This window comes from Desmodus rotundus, chromosome 8 (assembly GCF_022682495.2).
Source record: "Desmodus rotundus isolate HL8 chromosome 8, HLdesRot8A.1, whole genome shotgun sequence".
Lineage (NCBI taxonomy): Eukaryota > Metazoa > Chordata > Mammalia > Chiroptera > Phyllostomidae > Desmodus > Desmodus rotundus.
The window spans coordinates 85,126,878-85,139,131 of record NC_071394.1 but is presented as its reverse complement, the minus strand read 5'-3'; the positions used below and the strand labels follow the sequence as shown (position 1 = coordinate 85,139,131).

The window sequence follows — 12,254 nt, the reverse complement described above, 5'->3', positions numbered from 1 at the left end:
CCTAGGAATGTGGAGGTGGAAAAGGAATTCACAACTAAGTGGGGTCAAGAGTCACCAAAATGAATGGATAAATCATCACACACAGTGTGCTACAGGGCATGGTTGATGGAACAATGACTTTTTCAGGTAATCAGGGAAGGCCGGGGCAAGGTGGTGCAGAGTGCACATTGGCCAGGGGGCTCCGTGGCTGGCTTGCAGTTGCCTTGGGGTGAATGTTTGGAGAATGAATCATGCAAGTGGCTCACAGGCCCCGGGGTGCTGCCAGGTGACATCTGAATACACATGGTAACTTGTGTTACTCATTTTTATCCTACACACATTTCCATGTGCTGACATGCCTTTGTAGTTGTTACTCATGATTCTGTCATAACTTGTGTGTGATCCCTGATGTAATAGTTTCTAATATTTTCTTATTAATAGGCTAGTTTTTGAAGGTAATAAATATGTTGTTGTTCCCCCAAGGAGTACCTGGCATGTAGCGAGTTCTCAGAAATGTCAAATGAATTAATCAACTCCTTAAACTGCTGGCCCCACCATGTACTGTCTATGGGATCTTAGCTAAGTCAGTTACCTAAGTGAGTCAGTTAACCTCTCTGTGCCTCAGTGCTCCCACCTGTAAAGTGGGTTAGCTCATCTCATGGGGTAGGGGGTGGGCTATGAGAACTAAGTGAGATGATGCGCAGCGTCCACCAGGTAATAAGTATACCTTAAACAGTGGTGACCATTGGCACCACTCAGCTCTGACTGGTATGCTGCTGTCCTGGAGATGTTCACAGATGTGGCAGGGCGAAGGCTCGGGTGCTCCAATGTGGATCCTGGCCAGCAGGATCCTGTGTAGTGGCAGCAATAGACAAATGCACACGGACTACAGAAATCTTGTGGAGAAAAAGGGATGGCATGGCAGTCTCTAAGTGAGAGAGGGAGAGAGGGCTAGCGAGAGCCCAAGAGAGAGAGAGCTGACCCCTGCCTGGACAGGCTTTTATTGCTTTTCTGGGCACATTACATCAGGATGGTCCTCATTTACTATGCATAGGTTCACTGTAGGTGATTACCTTTTACAGACAGCAAAGGAAAGAATGCTGCTAATTACTTCAAAGAGAAGGATGTTACAGCTCAAGGGGGAAAGTGGCTGAACTGGTTACACTCCATACTTGGGTAGTTTAGCACAGACTTTAGGAAGTTAAAGATACTCAGTAAACATTTGCTGCCTCAATCCAGGGTGAGGGAGTTTTAGCAAAAGCAAGTCTCATAGCAGCCTAGGTACAATGCAGGCCTAATTTTCCATGGGAGAACCTGTCCATGGGCATGGGTCCTGCCTGCCGACCCTCACACCCACTGGCTTTTCTAAGTGGGAGCTGGGCTACATTTCCCACGCATGGAACAGTTCCCTATAGTGCTCTGCTGCACCTACTGGCACAGGAGAGGTTCCAGAACACCTTTCTAATGCTGGGGTGAGACCTGTCAGATAATAAGGAGTCTATCTGGGATGACTGAAGGTGCCATTATGAATGTGGGTGGTCCCGGGACTGCTCCCTGGCTTCCTACCCCCCCCCCCCCGCCCCATTCTTTAGTGACCTAGCTTAGGGCATTGCTAATTCAGGGAGGGACTGCAGATAAGTCCCCTCATCTCCTCCTGCCTCCTTGGCTTCACTGTGAAATAGGGGCTGATTAAGGCTTCTCTCCTGTCAGGCACGGGGTGGAGAAGAGTCAGAGAGAATGTGACTCCCACCTGGGCTCAACCCAGTGCACCCAAATATAGCACTAGGGGGAAATGCTCTAGATTTTGGAACTCCAGTACCTAGGAAGACCCTGAGGCCATAGGCTTTTAGTTTTTTTAAAAAAACACAGAGAATTGCCCATTTTTAAGGTCTTGGAGAGGAAATTTTATTTAAAAATTGTTTTTAAGTTTCAGGAGGGGGGTTGGGGAGCTGGATGAAGGGATTCAGCAAAACAACATATATATCATAGATAGACACAGACAACAGTGTGGTGATAGCCAGAGAAAAAGGGGGCTTGTGGGTAGGTAGAGGTGGGCAAAAGCGGGTAGGGTTGTGTGAAATGGGGATGGAAAGAGACTTTGCTTGGGGCAATGGGTGCACCATGCAGTGTGCAGATGATGTTTTGTTGAGTTGTACACTTGAGACCTGTATAAATTCAATAAAAAATAAAATAAAATAAAATAAAATAAAATAAAATAAAATAAAATAAAATAAAATAAAATAAAATAAAATTGTTTTCAAGTTTCTAATAGACCAGGTAAAGTTTATTGATGGCTTCTGGGTAGAACTCCTTGGAAGTCATTCATGTGTTTCATTCACTTATTTATTCACCCACTCAGCACCTGTTAGGTGAGTGCCCTGAGCCTACGATTGCTAGTGAGTGGCCTGTGGGGATCACAAGGCTAGTCAGTCCTGTTCCTGCTGCTGCTCTGGGCCTGCTCTGGGGGTGCAGGGAAAACGGCTGGTTTGGAAAGGTTCAAGTTTGGCAGTGAGGGGAAATAAGGCCTGAGAGGTGGAACTGAGCAACATGCCTTTCCATTTTTTTCTATTCTCACCCGAGGACCTTTTTTTTTTCATTGCTTTTACAGAGAGGAAGGACAGAGGGAGAGAGAGAGAGAGAAACAATAATGCAAGAGAGAAGCATGTATTGGTTGCCTCCTATACATGCCAGGACTGGGGACCAAACCCACAACCTAGGTATGTGCCCTGACTGGGAATCAAACCCGCAACCTTTTGGTTATAGGATTATATTCCAACCAACTGAGCCACACCAGCCAAGGATGAGCAACATGCCTTTTAATGAGTAAATTTAAATTCACCGAAACTCTGAGAACAAGTCCATGAAGTGAGTCAAATGCAGCTCTTGAAGTCTGAGTGATAAGGTGGCCACCGTCTTAGAAGAAGATGCTCCAGCCCAAGCCAGAGAGGTTATCTCAAACCCTGGCTGGATTCTAGCAGCCCTGACAAAGGCATATTTTAGAGTGTGTTCATCAGTGGTCTTAGAGATGCCCCTTTGCGAGAACCAAGATCGCGGCGTAGGTAGACACACTGCGCCTCCTCGCGCAACCAGAACTGACAGAAAATCCAACGGCAAGGAAGTCCGACACCAAGGAAATAAAAAATAAACATTCATCCAGACTGGTAGGAGGGGCGGAGACAGGCACTGGGGTGGAGAGGACTCGAGTGGCCATGGTGAGACCGAGACTGGCGGAGTGTGGGATGAACGGGGCAGGCAGTCTGACCACTAGAAGACCCTGCGGCCTCACATTCACGCACATAGGCCGAGAGGGCCGGACTCAGAGTGGCGGAGAACGGGGCAGGCAGAGCGGCGGGTAGCACCCTGCGGCCCGACATTCGCCCACAGATAAACTAGACAAATGGCAGGGAGCGAAGCAGACTGCGCAACCCAGGGCTCCAGTGCGGGGAAATAAAGCCTCAAACCTCTGATTGAAAACGCCTGTGGGGGTTCGGGGGGCAGCAGGAGAGACTCCCAGCCTCACAGGAGAGGTCGTTGGAGGGACCCACAGGGGCCTGGGGCATGCACAAGCCCACCCACTCGGGAACCAGCACCAGAGGGGCCCAGTTTGATTGTGGGTAGCAGAGTGAAAGATTGGAGTCCCGTGGAGAGTGGAGGGGGCGCCATTGCTCCCTCTCGGCCCCTCCCCCACATACAGCATCACAGCACAGCAACCAGCGTTACCCCGCCCCCAGTGAACACCTAAGGCTCCGCCCCTTTAAGTAACAGATGCGCCAAGACAAAAAGAAAATGGCCCAAATGACAGAACACTTCAAAGCTCCAGAAAAAATATAACTAAGCAAGGAAGAGATAGCCAACCTATCGGATGCACAGTTCAAAACACTGGTTATCAAGACGCTCACAGAATTGGTTGAATCTGTTTGAAAACCAGATGAAAAAATGAAGGCTATGCTAAGAGAAACAAAGGAAAATGTATAGGGAACCAATAGTGATGCGAAGGAAACTGGGACTCAAATCAATGGTGTGGACCAGAAGGAAGAAAGAAACATCCAACTAGAAAAGAATGAAGAAACAAGAATCCGGAAAAATGAGGAGAGGCTTAGGAACCTCCAGGACATCTCGAAACGTTCCAACATCCGAATTATAGGGGTGCCAGAAGGAGAAGAGGAAGAACAAAAAATTGAAAACTTATTTGAACAAATAATGAAGGCGAACTTCCCCAGACTGGCAAAGGAAATAGACTTCCAGGAAGTCCAGAAGCTCAGAGAGTCCCAAAGAAGCTGGACCCAAAGAAGGAGGAAAACACCAAGGCACATCATAATTACATTACCCAAGATCAAACAGAGGGAGAGAATCTTAGAAGCAGCAAGAGAAAAGAACACAGTTACCTACAAAGGAGTTCCCATAAGACTGTCAGCTGATTTCTCCAAAGAGACCTTATAGGCAAGAAGGGGCTGGCAAGAAGTATTCCAAGTCATGAAAGGCAAGGACCTACATCCAAGATTACTCTATCCAGCAAAGCTATCATTTAGAATGGAAGGGCAGATAAAGTGCTTCTCAGATAAGGTCAAGTTAAAGAAGTTCATCATCACCAAGCCCTTATTATATGAAATGTTAAAGTGAGTTACCTAAGAAAAAGAAGATCAAAAATAGGAACAGTAAAAATGACAGCAAACTCACAGTTATTAACGACCACACCTAATACAAAAACAAAAGAAAACTAAGCAAACAACTAGAACAGGAACAGAACCACAGAAATGGAGATCACATGGAGGGTTATCAACAGGGGAGTGGGAGGGGGAGGGGGGGGAAGGTACAGAGAATAAGTAGCATAGATGATAGGTGGAAAATAGACAGGGGGAGGGTAAGAATAGTGTAGGAAATGTAGAATCCAAAGAACTTATAAGTATGACCCATGGACATGAACTATAGGGGGGGAATGTGGGAGGGAGGGTGTGGGCAGGATGGAGTGGAGTGGGGGGGGAATGGAACAACTGTAATAGCATAATCAATAAATATATTTAAAAAAAAAGAGATGCCCCTTTGCTATATCACTGGGGCTTGTCCATGCCCAATTCTTAAAACCTAGAACCTGAGAGACCAGGCTCTGCCAGCCTGGAGGACTTGTTAGTACAGGCTGGGAAGCTGCCTTTGTGGTGGATTTAAATGACCAAGAGTCCTGCTGGGCACTAGTCACATCTAGGTCTGGAGTGAGAGGTAGACAACAGCCACAGGCTCAACTCTCAGCCCAGCAGGAAGACCCCCTCACACACAGGGCTCAGAACACAGTCATGCTCGGTGACTATGTGTTAAATGAATGCATAAACACTTTGGTGGAAGGAGTCCCCACTGCAGTATGGGCCCACACACAGGGGATTTAAGAAAAGCTTTCTGGACAAGTGACATGTAAATTAAGCATAGAAAAGAGGAAGGAGTAGCCAGGCCAGGCAGGAAAGGAAGAGAGTTCTTGGGGGAAGGAACAGCCCAGGCAAAAGCCCAAATGGTCTAGTTCAGCCTGGGTGCCCTTGGAATACTAGGAGATGAGGCTGAAGTGGTAAACTGAGGCCAGATGCTCGCAAACCCGGCTCTGAGGCACATGAAGTAGTCAGAAAACACCACTTTTAATGGGTGATACATTTTATGCTCCCCTCCCTACTTTTTTTGCCTAGTGGGGCTTAATTGGCCTTAAACGGAAGAAATAACCTTAGTGGGGATTTAACTAGTGGTGGGTGAAAGGCCTTTCAAAATGGCCATTTTGCCCCCAGAGCTTCGGAGTCAGACGATCCCCAGTTGGAATTCCCAGTTCTGTCCTTGACAGGCTGAAGCACTGAGCAAGGCCCTCTCCTCGCAGTCCGAGAAAGAAAGTAAACCACAATGCCCACCTCTTGGATTAAATGAGACGTGTAAGGTAGTGTTGCTTTGCTTGCCTGTGGACCTACCTGTCCCTCGCCTTTTCTCTCTGAGACCTTACAGGGCAGAGTCACTGCGGCAGATAGTACACAGTAGGCGCTCAGTAAATGTAACAATGCCCCCACAAATTCTGGCGTCACATCGTGGAACTGTGACACCCCACGTGAGCTCATTACGGGCAGGGTCGGGTGACTGGATTCTGCCCTCTGCAACTGGCGTCTTGCCGGGAGCGCGGTAAGGGCTCGTGCTCCGGCCTTGGCTCTTGGACACGGGTTGCTGGGTTTGGGTCATGCGGGATACTTCTCCCTTAGAGTTCAACGCTCTGAGCCAGGGGCGTGGAAGAGCTGAATGTTCTCGCCCGGAACCCCAGGAGAAAGCACGGAAGGCGGGGAGTGGCGCTGGGGGCGGCGCAGGCGTCTCTGTCAGAGGACGCAGGCCCGCGCGCCGCGCCTTTAAGTTCAGCAGAACCCCGCGCCCGGAACTGAGAGCCGCGCGGGCGCGAGCGCTGCAGCCCGACCGAGCTGCCGACTGTGCGGAGGGCCGGCGTGGGATGGTGCGGCAGGAGCCAGGCTACTGAGGTCCTGTTAGGTGAGCGCGGGTGGAGTGGGGTGAGGGGTGCGCACTTGGGACATGGGGGTGTCCGGCAGCTCCCCTAATGATCCAGTGACCGACCCTGCACTTCCTGAGTGCGGGCTTCCCGGCCTCCTCTCAGGCGGCACGCGGGGTGAAGACGGGTAGGGGACCTGCACGTCCCTTTCTCCTCCGTTCCCCTACTCTGGCATCAGCCCCTGCGCGCTCCCTTCGGGTACCCGGATAGGTCTGACATTGCCGAATCCCGGTCCCCTCACTTCCCGGGTCCAGGCTGCCGGTCTCCCGCAAAGCCCTGGGACAAGGGTGAGCACGGGTTGCGGAGCTGCACCCTCTTTCTACTTCGCCTACCCAGCCGTCGAGCTGGCATCAGCTTTTGTGCGCCCCTCCCACTGCCTGGATGGTTTGGAGGCTCCTGCACACCCCACCTCCGTTCCTCCCACTTCCTGGGGAAGAGCTGCAGCTCGCCTTCCCAGATGAACTCACCTCCCGTCCAGCCCCAGACATCGGCAACCCTCAAGACCTCTTTCTCCCAGCCAATACCTACCCCCCAGCAGCCTTTCAGCTTCTCTTTCCTCAAACTACCCTGGTTCCCTCGCCCTTGGCCCCCCCCCCCCCCCCCCCCCCCCCCCCCCCGCGCAGTCCGCTAGTGGGGATGCTGGTCCTACCACCCTGAGGGCTGGATACCCACTCTGCAACTCCAGCATCCGTCGCCTACGCCTACGCCGGCTTCCTGCCAGTCTTGCAAATGCGGATTGTGTAATGGGCTGCAAGTGGAGCGCTAGGAACATTTGCACCCCTGAACCCGCAGAAGAGTGGGGGAGGCCAAGTTGACAGAGTTAGGTAGAAAGGGAGGAAGAAGATGCCAGGGGATCTAGAAAGCGTGCATCCACAGATGTGTATGGTGAGCGATTTTTGTGCCCCAGGGGCTGGATGGTTATGAAGAGGTGCCATCTGGGACCCGAGGCCAGCATTTGCCTTACCTCTCAGAAGTCCCTCACGACTGACTCCACCTGGCTGGGGGTTTAAAAATAATGCATTATTAATAATAGCTGACAGAATAAGCAAGTAGGGTTCCAGGCCCTGTTCTAAGCACCCTTAATCAATAACCTGCCTTACTCCTCCCATCAGCCCCATGAAGTAGGTACCAGTGCTGTGCCCATTTCTCAGAGAAGGAATGTGAGACTTCCAGAGATGGTCCTTTCTCAGGACTCAACACCCCCATTCGGAATCACTAGACTTATTTTTATCCAGTTGTAACTAGTAAATTCTTATGAACATTATTTTTATAATAAGGGAAGTTAGAAATAAGAGATATTAATAACCGGTGTTCCTAGCACCACTTTATTTTTCTAAATTAGGTTCTCAGATCAGCAAGGGGTCCTTGGTGCCTTACTCAAGGAGACTGATACTCAGAGAGGACAAGGGACTTGCTCGAGGCCACACAGGTAGAAAGTACCAGGAGTGGGATGTACAACAGGTCTTGGGATAGTTAATGGGTACTTTCTGGGTTCCCCGTGCTGCCCCAGCTCATTAGCCTAGGACCCTGGAGTCCCTGCTTCCCACACTCCCTGCTTCCTTTGCTCTAACCCAGGCAAGTGAACACACATTCTTCCTCCTACTGTCTTTGCTTAGTCTATTCCCAACTCTGGGAATGCCCTCTCTGGAATCTCTGATGTCTAAATCTTACCTATCTGTCCCCTCCACAAATACTTCCCTGATTTCTCCCCTGCCCCCAACTGAAATCTGTTCCTTTCTCCCTTGGGATCCCGTAGCTGGGGTCTCCGACTACCTTCCACCCACATGATAGCATTTGGAAAGTTCTGCATTTGTCTGCCTTGTCCTCCTAGGTGTGGTTGTGCTGGCAGGATCCGAAGTGTTCCCCAAGACCTCTCTTTTCCCCTGCTGGGTGAAGCCTCAGGAGAGAGAGTGGTCCATGGGGAGAGGGGTAGTTTCTGAAGTAAAGATAGGCTCACGATTTCTGAATCCTGCAACACCAAACACCCCTCACTGAGCTGCAGGCACAGCACAGGGAGAATGGCTCAGCGTGGTACCTAACATTATAATTACGTGCTTGTCTTTGTTCATAACCCAAAGGATTCCCACCAGAAAATCAGAGTTGGGTCCACATCTCACCTCCACCACTTGCTAGCAGTGTGGCCATGCGCCAGTTACCTAACCTCAGCTTCTGGCAATAGTACTTGCTTCAGAAGGCAGTAGTGCCCTGGCTGGGCAGCTCAATTGGTTGGAGCATCATCCCATAACTGAAAGTTGGTGGGTTCTATTCCTGGTCAGGTCACATACCTAGGTTGCAGGTTTGATCCCTGGTTTGGGCACATATGGGAGGCAACCAATAGATGCTTCCCTTTTGCATCGATGTTTCTTTCTCCCTCCCTCTCTCTAAAAGCAATGAAAATGTGTCCTTGGGTGAGGATTAAAAACAAAACAAAACAAACAGTGGGAAGATTCAGACAAAATAAGGCATAGGGCCCTGCATGTGGTACGCATTAATAAGCACCAGCTATTAGAAAGAGTGACTCCCCCTTTGAATGCAGGGAAGATTGGTGAATTATTACTAAAACACTCATGCCGACTCTGTGTAGAGGTGAGCCCAGGGAGTTTGGCCAAGAAGAGGTCAGCACTTTTTGTGCTCAGAAAGGCCTAGGAGGCTTTCTTCAACTCTAAACCATCCATTGCCTTGGCAATAAAAACTAGAATTGCCTATTTTTTAAGCTTTAAAAATCGATGCGCTTTGAGTTCTGTGAGGATCCACACACCTACAGTGAATGCATGAATGCAGTTTGTGCAGTTTAAGTAATTATGAAACTCAGTGACATGGAAAATTCTTGTTCTTAGAGGCGACCTTGGCTTGCAGTGTGTGTTGTTGCTTCGGGCCTGAATTCCGGAGGCGAGAGGTTTGACTGAAAGGTTATCTGTGAATTTAGAGGGAAGGAATGCAGGCATGACTGTTCTTTCCTGGTAGGCTAGTACGCAGCTTAGAAATCAGCTTCCTTGTCGAGATATTTGGAATATGCTGGGAAACAAATTCAGCAAGGTTGATAAAAATTTATTTTAGAATCCCGCCTAAATTGATTCTTTATTAAAATATGTTAGAATCCCATTTGACAATTTAAGCACTGTTGAGTTCAGATACTTTAAGACACACATGTTGTAAATGTCGCAGTTCTGTGGCATGTAGCAGGCGGTTGGACTTTTCCTTATTTCTGTGACCCTGTAGGGACATAACGTGTATTATCCAGTATGGTAGCCACTAGCCACTATGTGACTATGTCAATTAAAATTAAGTTAAATAAAATTCAAAATTCTGTTCTTCAGTCACGCTAGCCACACTTAAGGGCTCTGATAGCCACTTGGCCAACAGCTACTGTATTAGGCAAAACAGATAGAGAACATTTCTACTTTCGCATGAAGTTCTATGGGACTAGACTGTTTAGATCAATAAGGCCGTGGGAAGCTGCTTGATTATGGGGTTAAGTTCTGTTCTTTCTGGCAATTCATCTGCAGGCCAAGAAATAGAGTGTGCGCAGGAATGGAGATGTCAGTAAGTCCCCAGAGCCTCATTTGGGCTGTCCGGCTCAGCGCTGCAACACTGCCGGGTTCAAAGGATGGGGGAGAGGGTAGAATCAAAGGAAATATCTGTACTTCTCCACCCCTGCTGCATGTTGAAATTGCCAAGGTAACTTTAAAAAAACTGATCCTGCCTGGCCTTGTCCCAGGTCAACTAATCTGAATCTCCAGGTGAGGCCCAGGAATTTCTATTTTTAAAAAGCTTCCTGGGGCCCTGGCCTGCTTGCTTAGTTGGTTAGTATTGTCCCTATACTCCGAGGGTTCTGGTTTGATCCCCAGTTGGGGCACATACGAGAATCAATCAATGAGTGTATTAATAAGTAGAACAACAAATTGATGTTTCTCTTCTTTCTCTCCTTTCCTTTGTCTTTCTAAAATAAATAAATAAATAATTTAAAAAAATAAAGTAAAAAACTCCCTCGGGGATTCTAATGTGTAGCCAGGGGTTAAAACAACTGCCTTCAACTGTGAAAAACTGTGAACTTAAAAAAATAAGCCCTGAGGATTAGAAGACAGTGTTTGAAGGTGGATACAGGGAGTGGCTGAATGAGTTCCTTCAATTTACTGCAGTGGTCAGTCTAGGGCTGGAACTGAGCAGGCTCACTTCTGCCAGGAGGGCTCTCAGCTGAGGGCGACTTGGCCTCCCAGGGACATTTGGCAGCATCTGGAGACATTTTTGCTTGTCACAACTTGGGGATGGCATCCAGTGGGGAGGCCCCAGATGCTATTAAATATCCTACAACGAATAGGACAGCCCCCCACAACAAAGAACTATTTGGCCCAAAATGTCAATTGTGCCATGGTTGAGAAATCCTAATCTAGACATTATTTTTGCAAACCAAAGTCCTCTCTGACCTTGGGTGCTATTGCCTCTTCAAAGAAAGTGAAGGTATTGTCCTAAACCAGACCCTCAGAGACCCTCTCCATCATATTCCAGGCTTCCCGATCCCGGAAGTCATGTAGGGTGTTGCTGTCTGTGGTTGGATGCATTTAGGGCTACACCAGAAAACCGCTGATTTAGGGGAACCAGGCAGCCTTGGAAGACGTGAGCAGAGGTTCTTACACTGCCGCAGGTTGGGACCCTCTTCTTGTTAAGTGATTACCTGAAGTAACAAGCTGTTACCCAAAATTAATTTTAGACTGTAATAAAGAATAAACAACATTTATTTGAGCAAAAAGGAGCTGCAGTTTGGGAGACACAGATTCAGGTAGCAACCTAAGTTATGTTCCACCAAGAGAAAGATGTTAGGTTGGAGTCACTCAAGAAACCAGGTGGATGCAGCGAGCTAAGGAGAGGGGTTTATTAGCGGGGAATAAGAGGGAAACGTGGAGCCAACCAAGGGAAATTGGGAATCACGGGATGAGGTGGGGGGTGAGTAGAGAAAGTGGAGCCAACCAAGGGAGGTTCGGGGGACAACCAAGGGAGGTTAAAACTTGTGAGGGAAAGTGGGGCCAACCAAGGGAGGTTGGGGAACAAAGCAAGGGAGGTTAAGACTCTCTGGGTTGTTCTTAGGGCAGGGTTTTTAAGTGCAAAAACCCGTGAAGGGTAACTGGTTGGGGCGTCAGAGTCTGATTGGCTGGAGCTGGTTGCTGGGTGCCGTTTCTGCTGACCGTTGTTCTTGATACATCTTGTCAGGCTCAAGTTAAAGCTGCATCCTGTTCTGCCAGATAGGCCGACCCCAGACCCCAATCTTAGCCAGGCATCTGTTTGTCCTGGGTGGGGTCGGCAGGCAGTTTCCCAGGCACGCATTTTCCCACGGTACAGTTTTCCCGCCTGGTGATTTTCCATTCCTCCTAGGCCTACCTAGGTCTGTCGAAAGGGGAGGCCGACTTTTAGAGAGAAAGTTCCCGCCCAAGTTCCCAATTTTATGCAAGTTTTCCAAATTGTGTGGCTTCTGGTAGGATGCGGCAGGTCTCAGTCCTTTGGTGGAAGGAAGAAACCAGGGTTTCCCACCGTTGTTGACTCAGACGATGTAAATAATTGGGGCACGGAGCAGGACGGCAAGAGTTCCAGAGTTTCTTCCTGGTGTACAGAGTAGGGGGAGCCCTTGGGGGTAGATGCCCTCTAGGCTCCTGTTATTTATAAAATTTGGGCCCTTTGTTGACCATGGGGAGACCTTCTCAGTACATAGATTCCTTCTTGGAGTTCACATCAAATGACTTTCTTCTCTAGGTCCACAGCTCTTCGGCAG

At 48.8% G+C, this 12,254-nt stretch overlaps 1 protein-coding gene across 1 annotated transcript in view; it reads left to right on the top strand.

Annotated features, from left to right (window-relative positions):
* Positions 1-6,133: 6,133 nt before the first annotated feature.
* Positions 6,134-12,254, top strand: part of ABHD6 (abhydrolase domain containing 6, acylglycerol lipase) — a 40,219-nt gene continuing 34,098 nt past the window's right edge. The window contains exon 1 of the mRNA XM_024556775.4: positions 6,134-6,474. The gene's annotated coding sequence lies outside the window, so the exon portion shown is untranslated. The remainder of the gene's footprint in view (positions 6,475-12,254) is intronic.